At 39.0% G+C, this 15,485-nt stretch overlaps 1 protein-coding gene across 5 annotated transcripts in view; it reads right to left on the bottom strand.

Annotated features, from left to right (window-relative positions):
* ERBIN (erbb2 interacting protein) overlaps nucleotides 1-15,485 on the bottom strand; it is a 122,729-nt gene that overhangs the window by 87,820 nt on the left and 19,424 nt on the right. Inside the window, exon 3 of one of the 5 annotated variants that reach the window (XM_056324366.1) lies at nucleotides 10,543-10,655. The exons of the other annotated variants lie outside the window; for them this stretch is intronic. The gene's annotated coding sequence lies outside the window, so the exon portion shown is untranslated. The remainder of the gene's footprint in view (nucleotides 1-10,542; nucleotides 10,656-15,485) is intronic. 5 annotated transcript variants of the gene reach the window in all.

Raw genomic sequence — 15,485 nt, forward strand, 5'->3', positions numbered from 1 at the left:
GAGTGATTTGTTTCATGGATGGAATGAAGCTAGTAAAAATCCAGGGGGGGGATCTCACGTGTAACAGGATAACAATCCTAACACAAAAATAATCCAGGATCATAAACTACCTGAACTAGAAGGCAAACAGTTCATTAAGTTAATAAGATTTTGTCATTTGAAACCACAGAGCTGCAAGGTAATTAATCCCTAGCTCACAAGAAAATTTAAGGAAACATATGCCAAATTAAACTGATTGGAAAACATTCCTGGTTTTTTCTGTCTAAACAAAAACCCGCTGCAGAGGGAACTTGAAGCAACCAATGCAGAGGTAGCATCTGAATCTGAAAACACAAGAACACATTTGTTCAAAACCCTGGGTAGAAGACAGGCAGTGTCTGGAAAAGGACGGGATACAAGTTTGCTGTGTTCCCTCTGATAATGAGGTTATAGCAAGGGTTGTTTTGCCTCAGTTCTTAATGGCTTTTTATTAAACAATCTAAACTAACAGAGTGTAAGTGTAACATACACATACAACTGTGAGTAGTCTGCAAATCACCAGTAGGTTTCTCTTCAATCCTAATTTCTCATTCTTTGAAGGGCTGTCTTGGAGAAATATACTACCTGAAGGAACATGCCCTTCACATATTGATAGAAATGCTACCAAATTGCATGCCTCAAAATGCATTTTGAAGATTGTATGTATCCATCTTCCAAAATCTTTTTTACTGAAGTTGCCCATTCCTGTTCACAGTATCTTCCAGTAATGTGAAATGCTTTATTAAATCTTATTCAAGAACTGAAGGTTTTTGGTTTTTAGATACAGCTCCATTCTCACATCTGAGTGAAGAAGGAAACAATTAGATGCGAGCCCTAAAAACAACCTGATATCTGTTTAATCTAATCTAAAATAAATTCTTCTAGACCTTCCAGATCTTCTGGAACAATGTAAGATCCTGACAAAACAATCAACTCTATATTTAAAGCTTTCATAGCAATAAAGCAAATCACCTGTTTACCTTACACAACTGAATTCTAAATTCTTAAGTGAGGAAAAATGGACATTTACTAAACTGCATTATATGACATCTTCGTAATAATCTATCTAACAGTAAGACATTGAAACTAAAAAAATAAAAATAAAAATCAACCTTTTCCAACATGTTGACTTTTAACATGTCATCTTTATTTACAGCTGAAAAAGCACTAAGATTTTTCTTACTATGGAAAAATCTCAGTAGCAAAGATCAGTAGTGAGATTAATGGACTAATTCCATTCTAGATACCAGCTTTCATTTTAATACCCTTAAGGGATCAGAACTGAGACAGTCTGATAATGTCACGGATAAAATCATTCAACACAGCTTTAATGCATGCGCTCTATGGCAACACACAGAGCCCAGTTTTCCCATACAACTACACAAATCTAGAATATAACACATTTGAAGTTAATAGTTGTCTGGTGTACACACCAATAAGAGATTGGGATGAGAATAAATTTTAACAGCATGATATATAAAAATAGAGAACATAATGAGAGCTAGCAGTTAGACAGTAGTAGCACTATTAGCACTTCAGTTAAAAAGAAACATTCTCACCAGCCTCAGACAGACCTGGCAGGCCAGTATCTAAACCCAAAAGACCATACACTGAGATACAGGTTAACCAATTAATTTGATACCCACTAGTTTAAGACCGACTCTGAAACATAAATCCTGCTCGATTTAAGAATGCCTGGGTGATCGCTCCCTATAGGAACCTCATCTATATCTCCAAATTGATTATTGTTTGCTTTAAATGCACATGAAAGAAAACTAAAGCTGACATGCTTCAAAAGGAGGGAAATTTAAAAAAGAAGTCTTTACTCTCAATCAAAATTTCCTCTCTTAAAGAGGTATGGGAATAAAAAGGAAAATACAGACAGACATACAAAAAAGTGAAAAAAAAAAATCTTGGTTGGGCGTTAACATCTCCTATCAGTTCAAGGTTTCTCAGAGACCTGGTACTGTTCTACAGGTGATCCCTCCAGTGCAAGCCCTCAATAATGGTGAGAGCCCCTGAAGAGTCATCCCTTTTGCTGCCTCATTCATTCCACTGTGATTTCTTGTGCTGTTGGTTAGCTCATTCCTCCCCGCTCTTGCGCTTCTTCCTCTTTTTCAGAATGTTCTTTCCTACCCTGAGTCGCTTCCCCCACCTGTCTAACACTACAATATCCCTAACACTCTTCCATCTCACAGGAAAGCTCCACATGATGAGCACCTCTGGGCACGGACTACTTAAATTCAGTACATATAAAACCAGAACTTATAAACACCAGCAACAACTGTTATTATCACTTGCTTTGATTACTTCTATGGAAATCACCAGTATCCTGCCCATTACTCTGACCCACAACTCAGCAGTTGTTTCTGCCTTGAGTTCCTGTAGTCACACCTCTCCCCGCTCCCCAAACACCCAAAACAAAACCTTAACCACAAAACCTTAACCACACAAACTTACACCACTTACTACAAAAATAATTTCTAGGATAGTGCTAATGTTGCTGGTTTAAGTACCCCTGTTCTCCCCCTTTTCTATTAGATAAGCAGCTTACTCTCGATTATTTTTCCAAACTACTTATTCAAAATCAACACGGAGACTCCTATTCAGTCAATAAAAGTTAGCTTCTATCACCACCATCAACTTTTCAAAACAACATTTGACAGCATCCCCACACAGATATATAAAATTCTTTACTGTCCCAAATAGCAGCAAGCAAAAATATACATGAAGTGTAGAAAGAACATAAAATCCAGGAGGAGAAATACACTAAGTCCTGACTGTCTTCCAGTATAACCAGCAGAAGAATGAACTGCAGGAATCTGACCGCAATTCTGCTTTGATATGTGCTAAAAGCAACAAAATAAGGCAGTTTTCGAGCAATTTCCTTGATATCTGACAGAAGGTGTTTTTTCCCCCCTTTGTGTTCTCATTAGCTCATTACAGCTGTAGAAACTACCTTCATGCCTAATTGCAAAATGGTTTGGGTTGGAAGGGACTGTAAGTATCACCTAGTTCCAACTCCCTAAAGATGATCTAGTCCCAACACCCCTGCCATGGGCAGGGACAGCTTCCACCAGACCAGGTTGCTCCAAGCTACATCCAGTCTAGGAGGTGGCATCCACAACTTCTCTAGACAACCTGTTTCAACATCTCACCACCCTCACAGTAAATAGTTTCTTCCTAATATCTATATAAATCTACCTTCTTTCAGTTCAGTATCATTACCCCTCACGACACTCCCTGATAAGAGTCCCTCCCCATCCTTCCTGCAGGCACCTTTTAAGTACTGGACAGCTGCTATGGCGGCTCTTCAGAGCCTTCTGTTCTCCAGGCAGAACAACCCCAGCTCTCTCAGGCTGTTCTCACAGGAGAGGTGCTCCAGCCCCCTGACCCCCTTCATGGCCCTACTCTGGACCACTCCAGCAGGTTTATACTATCAGAGCTCCTCCTCTGGATTAGAAGGGAGGTCTTTCAGCTCCTAAATAAACAAACACATTTGTAACTGTGAAAAAAGATGTAGAATAAGTCGAAATACTTTTTACTTGAAGTCTGCATTGTAACACAAAAGGTAGGGAAGGAATGAAGGACCACGAGCAACCACATAAGCACCTACGTTGAGCAAGAGAATGGCCCGGTACTAGCAAAAAGACCACAGATGCTTCTTCATCCTGCCAAGAATGACAGGCAGATCGAGCAGTTTCACATCCTCAAACACCAACATCTACATGCAAAAGATAAAGAGTACTCCATTCTCACATATGCAACTAGTTCAAGGGGAAGAGTAAGGGAGCATAAGAATAAAATATCATTTCACGTGATACACTGGAGAAGATGAGAGTCTTCTAAACTAAAACCAGATTAAACCAAATTAATTACAGGAGCATAATCCAATAATTTCCTGAGTGATCAAGAAATCTAAAGTGTGAGCCACTTGTCTGTTGAACAAGCCTACAAAGGAGTCCGTTTGATCACCAACTAATTAGTTTTCTCAATCATGAAATTCTCCTATTTTGCCAAGCAACTGAAACATATCTCTTCAGTATATTAGAAACAAATGGTTGGTACACTTTATCTCAAGCACCTTAGTGGTCTTAACGTTAGCATCCAATACATTTAAGTGGACCTCCTGCATCCCCCACTTTTGCGGTCTTCGGCTTCTAACACTTAGTTCATCGCTGTAGATTTTTTCTCTTCATTTAATAAACAGGTGGGCACATTTCACCACTGACATTATTCTGTTCTAGGTCTCTTGTTTTCCAAGCATCTGGTAAAACATCCTTTAACTAATTTTCCCTTTACAACTGAAGTAGAAAAAGAATTTCTATACAGATGATTTTGCTGAATGATAACCCCAGAAGGCTGCACTGCCATTCAGCAAGACCTAGATAGGCTGGAGAGTTGGGTGGGGAGGAACCTGATGAAGTTCAGCAGAGGCAAGTGTAGGGTCCTGCAGCTGGGGAGGAACAACCCCACGCACCAGCACAGGCTGGGGCTGACCTGCTGGAAGGCAGCTCTGCGGAGAAGGACCTGGGAGTGCTGGAGCACAGCAAGGTGCCCATGAGCCAGCAGTGTGTCCTGGTGGCCAAGGTGGCCAGTGGGATCGTGGGGGGATCAGGAGTAGCGTGGCCAGCAGGTCGAGGGAGGTGATCCTCCCCCTCTGCTCTGCCCTGGTGAGGCAGCACCTGGAGTGCTGTGTCCATTGCTGGGGGCCCCAGTTCAAGAGGGACAGGGAACAACTACTGGAGAGGGTCTAGCAGAGGGCTACAGAGATGGTGAGGGGGATGGAGCATCTCCCTTCTGAGGAAAGGCTGAGGGACCTGGGCCTGCTTAGCCTGGAGAAGAGGAGACTGGGAGGGGATCTTATCAATGTCTACAAATATCTTAAGGGTGAGTGTCAAGAGGCTGGGGCCAGGCTTTTTTCAGTGGTGCCCAGTGACAGGACAAGGGGCAACGGGCACAAACTGCAACACAGGAAGTTCCACCTGAATATGAGGCATAATGTCTTTATCTTGAGGGTGACCGTGCCCTGGAACAGGCCTCCCAGAGAGGCTGTGGAGTCTCCTTCTCTGGACACACTCAAAACCCGCCTGAATGTGATTCTGTGCGACCCAGTCTAGGTGAACCTGCTTTAGCAGGGGGTTGGACTAGGTGATCTCCAGAGGTCCCTTCCATCCCTGGCCATTCTGTGTTTCTGTGAATGACTTCCAAGTGTTTTTTTGAAAAACAAACAAACAAATACAAACTTTTTATATGTCATATAAATTTAATATACATATATTATTTATGTAAAGCAGAATTTATTACATACAACCAAAATAAATTCATAGTAATTTATACTTTATCAAAACCAAAGAGGTTTGAAATACATGATAGAGTTACTGTGCACCTTTTAATGTCAGGTGCAACTCCAAATCCTCCTTCTACACTGGCTTCTAAGAATATTGCATCCATCACCTTTTTTAATGAACATTTCAATATTAGCAGCATGAGACCACCTCAATTAATTTTCCTGTACTTGAGTTAGTCATCTTGCACGTGAATGCAATTTAATGGTCTATAGCAAGCTATTTATGCTGTAGCTTACCAAAGTGAATACCAGTTAATAAGCATTAGGGTTTTTCAGTTGTCACATGTCAAAAATTTACATAGGTAAATAGGTAAAGCTAGCAATCAAAATAGCACTATCATTTTCCCTGACTTTGCCCTTCCTATATTACAGGCAGCTATTTTAACCATCAAACCATTCCTACCAAGGGCCAGTGATACTAAACAGACCAACCATAAGCTTTTTTTCCTCCTCCAAAGTGAGTATCTAACACTTCTTTATGAAGAACTTCGGAATTTTTCATCAGTCCTTGGTGAGTGGTATTTTCAATATCTTAGTTTTGTATTAGAATAAAGGTTTTCCTCTTTCTGCATGTTTTATTAGCTATTCTATTTGCCTCTCCTTCGTAAGTGATAATCACTTCAAGTCAGTTTCTTTGGAGAAAAATCTCTCATGTCTTTTTGCCCTAAAAAAAAGCTACTGCTTCATAATAAGAAACCTCACCCCTTTTGTACCATTTACCTAGTCAGCAAGTTCACTCTTATCATCTGCTTTTGTACTCATTGTACAGGAGAACTGTCAAACCACTGGGATCTCCAGAAACACTGTGGACCATTCATACATTATTGTCTTCCAACTGTCCTGGTGTAAATTCCCCCAGAATGAGAATTTGGATTGGCTAAAGAACTCTATGGACATGAAATCTGCAGGATAACAATTTGATGGCAATGGGATATTCCTAAATACACAGCACTCATCCCATACTACCCCTTCACTACAAATCAAAAGCAATTCATTCTTTTTGCTTTCTGTGTACAAGGCTTCTTTGGCCTGAGCTTGCTGCAGGCTGGCTAAATGCAAACTAGCCTGCTCCATTTTCCGCTCTTTAATGACAGCCAGTATTTCCTCATACTGTTGTAGACTTCTACTTGTGCAGCTCTCCACACCACTGTTATATGGTCCTCCAGAGACAGTAACAGTACTGGAAGAAATCTGTACTCCATATAAACTTGCGCAATTTAATTTGTAAATGTATACAATTTGTACTTCATAGAAAAGAAAGTATTTTGGCAGAAAAACAAACTATGGCATATCCACTACAGCTTCTCCCCAGTTCTGCTTAAGGCATCACTGGAAGTAAAGCATTTTACTAGGCATTTCTGCCTTGTCATCATTTCTTCTCATCACTAGGAAAACAGTTTCATATTATAACGGACACAACTACATCATTAGGGAAAACATCTGGGGGTGTAGGGGGGGGGGGGGAAACAACAAACAAAAGAAAAGGAGGAAACAGTGAGGTCTGTGAGTGACAGGGAAGCCATATCTTAACTGAAGGAAGAGACACTGACATTCTTGAACCAGCAAACTGCATTGGCCAAGACCTTCAAGGACAACTGTCAAAAGGAAGTTTGCTTGCACACATTAGTTAGCATTTAATTATGTATTGATTGAACAATGTAGCTGGAAAACAACACAAGAAAGGAAAGAGGAAGAGGAAGGCAGAATGCACCATGCTATTTAAATAAGTATTCTCCACATGCATTTCCTCTGAAACCACCACACACATTTATGGTACTGTGTAATAATTTTATTTCCTAGTTGCTGAATTGACAAATAGGATTCAGGAGCTGCTTATGCAATTAAAGAGGGAGTTTCCCAACACCCAGCCTTTGCATAGTATTAAACAAATTTGCCTAGATGCAGTGAGGGTAAACACTGTTTTCCTTAGAATATCCAATTCTGGCCATGTGACAACCAGGAAGTTTACCATACAAGCCAACCTTCTGATAATCTAACCTTGTTTTCAGACAGACTTGCAGTGCACACATTAAGTCACAAACTAACTACTACCCTTCATAAATTCTTAAACTAAAATAACATTCAGCAGAGCAATCTAAGATATTTTAATGTTGAAATGGCCATGGGCTTGAGAATCATTTCACCTATCAAGACAGCTTGTCCATACCTCTTCTGCATTACAGGGAACACCAGGCTGACAGAACAGAGTTCCCGAATTGCATTGCCAAGATAAACACAGATCTGCTGCTGACTGGATTAACCTTCAAATCTGAACCACCTGAGATATGTTTAAGCAGGCACTTCATGCCAGAACTTGTCAATAGAGGGGAGATTTGGACCAGCATTTATTGCTACAAGGAGAAATGAATCAGCAAGTTATGAGGGTTCACTGAGTAAATATGCAAACCAGAGCTTATGTAAGAAGCCTGGAGTATGTCCAAAACCTATTGAAATAATGGAACCACAAGAATACTGAAGGGATGGGATACAGGGGGCCCTCTCTGACTAATGTTGATTTCTTTATTGAGATGGAAGTCTTGATGGCAAGACAATGAAACAGGATTTTCCTTAACTAATTTCTATTACACACAGCTTCAGAACTGCATCCTTATAGCATAGTCAGAAGATCAAATATACTCCATTTCAAAAGAAGTTGCAACATTCTGTATAAGTGAAGATTTTAGGGAGCTGTCAAATTCATCTATTAGGTGGACTCTGGATTACAAAAGAAAAAAAAAAGGGAAAAATCTGACAAATTTTCATGTTTAACCTCTGGTCTTAAGTTTTTCATGTATGGCAGCTATACACAAGTAAGAACTCATTTATGGTCTGTATGTTAACCATGTATTTCAGTACCTGCAAATACACATCGATAGGTTACCTTCACATTTGACCTAAGCATTTAGCAGTGCACTCATGGATTTAGCAGCCTGACAAATTACAGCACCTTTTCCAGAAACTTTACTCATTACAAAACTTTGAGAAGCTGTAGAACACACACTCAATTGGCGTTAAGAAGCCTCTAAGAGGATCACAAAATGCCAGGAACAGTTACAGTACGTATCACAAGAGAACTAGTAAATACTTCATCATAGCATGCTTTACAATTCAACTATTTAAGATCTGCCTGCAGCCACAAGCCTATTGCAAAGCCAGAATTTGCTTCCCAATCCTGCTATTCCTAGCTAGTAAAGACCTTCTCCCAATAAAGGCTCATTAATCAAGTCTGCTAATGAACCAACAGTTAGGAGTGAAAAGGGGACTAGACATAAAATAAGAACAAACAACTGCACAGCAACAAAAAATAAACTTTGGATTAATCATTCCATTTGAATTATCTCAGTAAGACTTAAACATTTCAATATGAAAACAAGCAGATTCAAGCAGATCCACAGTGAAACTAGAATGCAAGATTCTAATTCAGCACAAAATTATTCTTAACATTCAAACTTGTATAAGCCTGTTCCCTTACACATATAGGGAATGTTATTGAACAATATAAATAGCATAACAAAGGAAAGGACCTCTTCTAAATCCAAGCTGTGCACTGTTGCCTGAACTCCCTGCTTTGTTATTGTTAGCTTGGCAGTAAACAAGACAGTAATAGCTTATTAGAAGTCTCCGCCTATTCACATGATAAAATTGTTCCTCTTTTGTGATGATTTCTTTACAGTATAACTCACTTGTCAGATAACTGTGAAAGACATCTCGGAAGTTTAACAGAGAAAAATGGCACTTTATACCATTTTCTGTAACCAAGAATTTACAGAAACAATAATTCTGCAGCCCTCACACAGAATATTCAGCACTTCAAATAAAATTAGGATTTTCCTCTCAAAAAACCAAACTGCTCCTCAAAATAGTTTCGCCTGTTCTCTTTACTACCTTTTTTATAAAAATCCACTCTTTCCCTGCAAATTATTTTTTAAGCAGAAGGTCCAATACTTATACTACCTTTTCATAATGGCTCCTAATTTAAATTTGGTTAAGACACCTGCATTTCCAAGCACATCATTTCTACAACACCCTTAAGCATTTAAAACAGTACTTTTGCTATCCCCTCTCAGAAGTCAAACATTTTTTGTGGGTAGTTACAGATATTTGCAAGTGTATTCTACCTACATTCTTGAATCACAGCAAAAGATGGAGAGAACAGAGTGAAAAACATGTTTGCTCAATGGTCCCAATTAGGATTAAGACAGTGTATTAACCTCAAACCTACCCTACCTACCGGAGATCCTGCTTCAGTATATTAAGATTGAAACATACAGTGTTCTACTGAAGATTTTTATGGCACTTCAATATGGTATATACTTACCAAAATAAATGCTACATTATTCTGGTTATATTGTAGCTGTAATTTTTTACAAGGAACTATTTGTATTTACTGTTGAGTTACAGGATTAAAACCAATTTTTAACAAAAACACACACAAAAAACCCCCCACACACCAAAACACACGCCCTTCATTCTCACCTACCCCAAAACATACCACTAACAATGTAACAAGCACACAGAACACAAACACTAGGGGTTTGCAACTGAAAAAAAACCCCAAAGCCACCCCTCCCAGCACAAACAGACAAAAAAACACCATAACAAAAAACCCCTTTATTATCATTTATCATGTATCAATTATCAATTATCATATTGACCTTTCTCTACATAGGATAATAGCATTTAAGTTACTACTTGGGGCAGAAGTGCGTGTTTGAAACTGCTTTTATTTTTTGCACAGAGCTACCTGAATACATCACCATAAAACCGGTTACTACCTTGCATACCTTATGTAGCACTCAAAGTAAACAAATAATGCAGAAAATTATAGCAGAAGCAAGGAAGCCAGGTTCGCCTCTCCACAAATGCTCACAGAGCTGTATCAACATGGTACGGCTACAGACACACACAGAGCATGTTCTGTGGCCCAAGCATGACAGACCATGCCACTGCAGCGACCACCCACTAGCACTTACTGACCCAACACAACCACAATTCACAGTTCTTACTCATCTTCCCTACAAGCTATGGTAATACAAATTCAGCAGGTAAAACAGAAGGTTTTCGTCCTTACACCTATGAGTGTGAGAAATACGTTGTCGAGTAACTCAAACAGGAAGTTCGCCCAAAATATTTCTTTCCCTTATCTCCTTCAACATATCTGGACAATCACCTACCCGAAACACTCCACTACTGCCGATTCACACTGTAGGGAGTCTGAATCAGTTTCTCAGCTTGGGCCACAGATTCACCAAAATGCAGAACAGTTTACTAAACCATCCACATGCATCTGTGAAAAAGAATTAAGAAGTGTTTTCAAGATGACAGGTATAAAGGGGCCTTGCACAAAAACTAAGTTTCAAATCCACACACCAACTTTGTTTTACACCAGTTAAACACAAGACACAGAAGTGGTAACTTGTAACTTAACACCACAACCACCATTCTGCCATTACTCATTTTTGTCCTCTGCCAAGTCTCAAAGTCACGCAAACAGAGAAAGCAGTGTGCCAAAACACAAAAAAGGTAGAAATTATTATAATCTCCTTCCACGGCAGGCAAAACCAAAACATATGCATTGCTAGCAAGCCTGAGCTCAAAACAGCTCCCTTTCTTGTTAACTTGTATGAATGGAGTTTTCATGCAGTTATCAGGTTAACAAAATGTAACCAAAACTAATAAGAAGTCAGGTGCAGGACCTCCACTTCCTCATCAAATACTGCTGTTCCGCTGAGTCTCAAGCACATTCTCTGAAAGAGAATCTGTACCACCCACACTGCCACTAATACTTCCACAGCCCTCATGGGGAAATACATCTCTTTGCAATAGATGAGGCTTTAAAAAAGCTGTAATTATTTTAATTGGACCTGCCAGCTGCCTTTCATTTAGTTTTTACTGAAAGTCTGCAGCCACAGCCATTGGCAGGAACAGAGACAGTTGCTTACAAGTAGTTGGATCTATTACTGAGAAGCTTGTTCTGTCTGATGAGCTTTTGTAGAGTATTGCCATATACTCTGAATGTTCAGGATACAAAGTTTTATTATGTGGTCCTGGCTAGTAGGCCGGAATAATGCAGTAAGTCTAAGATGCACATGGAGCACACCCATAGCCTCATCTTGACAAAATTTGTTGAAGCCAGTTCAAGTAAGGTGCCAAAATACGTAAGAAAGAGAAGATGATAAATGACAGAAAAATGGCCTTGTCATCTGCTTTTACACAGCAAATATATCCCACTAAAAAAAATATATATATATATATATATAAAAAAAGTGTCTAATACATCTAGGTTTCTAAGCTGAAAACTAGAATCTTTTCTGAAACACAGATTCTTCAGGATATCAGATCCTGATTAGCATACTGTTTTTCATAAAGCATTCAATATACATTTGCAAAACAGTGTTTCATGATTCCTAAAGTTTCTAAGACAGCAGCAACAGAATCATCATTAAAATAACTGGTTTTGCCACTTCCTGAACACTCTGAGATTTAACAAACTCTAAAACCTCCATACTAATACAACTGTTCAACAGATCTCAGCTACCTTTTCCAAAACATTGCTAATATCCACTCCCCATGGTACAATGGCCAGCACAGCTAGAAACTCTGAAGGATGCCAGGGTTGATGATTGTATTGCTGCTTTCCTGGCTTGCTCAGGAATAAAAAAATTGGTTGCTGTCCCTTATAGTGGTGGCTCTGGAACTTTCCTTCTGCAATTCTCCTACTGCTTTCCCACCTACAGCCAAAATTTTTGCATGACTAAAAATATATAAATATAAGTATTCTATTAAATCATGTTTCTGGCCAGCAACTCCCTTTATACACACCCCACTTAGGAACTGCTGTTCTGTGATGTAAAGACTGCAACAGCTTTCCCGGCTCCTAACTAAGAAAAGCTCTCCCTTCCCTCTCCCTTACCCTGCCGTCTCCCACAGGGTGAATTTTCAGTTCAATTTGAGATGTAAGGGGCATCCTTACAGATAGACAGTGGACTATTGAACATACTGACTCCTCCAGATTATGTGTTCAGGTCTACGACAACTCGATAGATCGAGTCTTGAATTCTGCAGCACCCTCCATTACTGCTTCAATCACTGACCCTTCCACTCTATCCCAGGTAGCAAGAGAAAGAATACAGTAACTGTAGGGCTATACAAACAATGGACGATTGTACTTATCATTACATAAAAGATCATTATCTATGCATTATCTAAGGACTGAGACAGAGGACTGGAACACTCCTTCATTCTCTGTTCTCTGCCACTGTTGATAAGATGTTGTTACAAAAGTTACAAAGACAGTTTAACTCCACTGGCAACTGCAATGCATTTCCCAAGAACATTAACCACCTTCTTGGTACTAAGTAAAAAATTTAGTAATTTTTTTCCACTAATAAAAGATTGACTACCCTGGCTTACATGCTACATGTGCTGCTCAGTGTTAAGCTAGACCCAAAAGTTAAAGAGTTGAGGAGGAACACGAAAATAAGCATTTTACTCATCTAAAAAGAAAGATCACTTGCTCTGGCACTTCTTCCCCTAACACAAGTTCTCCCCACAACATGATAACTTGGAAATTAAGTATAACTATGGCTACGGTCTACTTCTAGCTTTTTCATTATCACATACTCCCAATTTTTTAATTAAAACACGTGTTACCTAATTAACATCAAGAACCCATTCCAACTCAAACCCCTGATGAGCAGGTCATTTTATGAAAAAACACCCATATTACATTTGAGTTATAAATTCATTTCAGAGAATTGTGAACAACCAGGACTTTTCAGAACTAGACAATTTGTGCTGTTGAATTTTTGTTGCACAAAACCTTCCCTTGCAGACAACATCTGACAGTATTTTTGTGGCTGCAAAGACAATTATGAGAACAATCAACTAGGATTTTACTTTGCTACCACACCTGAGAAAATCATGTTGCCTTTCAAAAAAAGTTGTGAATTAAAATCCAGAAGAACATTTTCTCATTGTACTCTGGTTTCTAGGCCTCTGTAACTGTTGTTCCTTCTTTTTCAATAACCCTATGACACGAAAGGTTAGGGTCTACCTAGCTATATGAAATTTTGCTGGAAGATAGCTGGAAGCAAGGTGATTGACAGGAGAGAGCATCAACTTGCAGGTATTTTGTGAGCTTAAGTACTTTCCATTTTGTAGCTGGACTTGTTTTTACACAACTTGAACACATGAATTTGACACTGGATCCTAAATTCTCCAGATGAATGACTTGAGGGGAGGGGAAGAAAGGAACACACTTTAGCTGTGTATGTTAATCTCACCAAGCCCAGCCTCACCATTGGCTGAAATTTTAGCATGCAAGACTCGCAGTTCATATCCAAGTATCAGGTTTGATACCAAAAAATGTATCATCTTCGCAAAGAGAGTAATTTCTATTTTGTATCTTAAAATTAAGGGACCTTAAAATATCTATTTTTCCCTTTTATTTCAAGATACATAGATATAAATAGATACACATATACCCCAACAGCAGTGTCCAATTTGTATTCTAATCATACAGCAGAATAAAAAAATTCAAAAATATCTACAGTTATCTTTCATGAACCTTTTCTGCCCAGTGTTTTAAGACATGACAGATGCACTGAAACTAGACTCCAGTCCCTCAAAAGGGACTGACTTCCAAAACAGACATGACTAGAGTATCAAAAAAACGCAAACAAACAAACACTACTTCATTATTTAAGTGGGAAAAACACAGCAGAAAGACCTTTAAAAACAGAAAAAGTTAATACAGATCATGATATTTCAATCACATACTCACTCAGATGGGGAGGGATGAACACAAATATGAAGTTATGCCAAAAAAAGATATACACACCCTCAGCTTCAGAGCCAATTCCTATTTGCAATGCTCTAAATTCCTATTACATATAGACTCTCACAAATGAAGTAGACCCATGAAGGAAACATGAAAAAATGTAAAATTTTTTCATGCTCATTTGCAAGGTCAACAGACATTTCATTTTGTAATTCCTAACTAGACTGTGAATGTATTTGTGAAGAAAAATCCTAGGATATTTTGAATCCGAGTGGTAGGGGAAGGAAAAAGAAAAAGACTCTGCAGCACATTTTGTCTTGGGAAACGAAATCTTACTTTCCCAAGACAAAATTTCAGTCCCAGGGAATTTAGTATCATTACAGTAGTTCCTCTCAAGTGTGCAGAAGACAACCATTCTGAAACTACATAAAGGAAAGAATTCACTATCTCCAAATCCTGCACAGGTTAATCCTTGTTACTACGTAATTTGAAAACTTACGTGTTAGTTTTTCTATCTCAAACATAACATTCAAAATATTTTGGGACTTCATATATTCTGCTGAGCTTTGTTTCCATCCTAGCAACAGAAATTACCTTCCAGCAATCAGTGTTTCCTCTGATGTGCTATAGGAAATACTTACCAATCAGAAGATACATAGTTATTTTGCAGATTAAATAGCAGGACATACAAACAGACATCTACTGGCATAAAAAATATCTTATCTGCTTAAGGATATTTTCAAAACTATCCACCAGACATGTTACTGTTCCAGTAAGCAAACAGCATCCAGCTAAGCTCTCTTGCAGAAGTAATTGTTGCTAACATCGGCCTGACTGAAGAAGGAAAAAGTCCACAAAAATGAACCTAAATGTTTCTCATGTAGTGGCTCTAAGAAATGTGTTGCAGGGAACAACATTAAAAAGTCAGATATCAGGAAACTAATTTTATGTGGGACAACAGGAACTGGGATACTTTTCCTGCCTTCTGTTAGAAAAGGGACAAAAGCTCATGAGTGCTTTCCCACATCACTCCGCTCTAGCCTCTCCAGAGAAGCAGAGATAAGCACAGTATCAGTGTCTCTTAAAAAGCTGGCACCAACACAGGAAAAATGTGTTTCTGTTTACCTCAATCCCGTCAATGTCACCTCCTCCCTACTGTATGGGCTTGGCTCTTCTGAGAGAAAGGAGAGAAATATCAGAAGCTTTGCTGCCTGCACTGCATGAGTGCAGGACGGCCAAGTGAGACTACTATACATGGCTCCACACTATGGTCGCACAGCACCTTCACACCTGGGTGGCAAATTCCCACAAGGTTTTAGAATGATGAAGCCAAAT

Source organism: Falco biarmicus, chromosome Z (assembly GCF_023638135.1).
Source record: "Falco biarmicus isolate bFalBia1 chromosome Z, bFalBia1.pri, whole genome shotgun sequence".
Classification (NCBI taxonomy): Eukaryota; Metazoa; Chordata; class Aves; order Falconiformes; family Falconidae; genus Falco; species Falco biarmicus.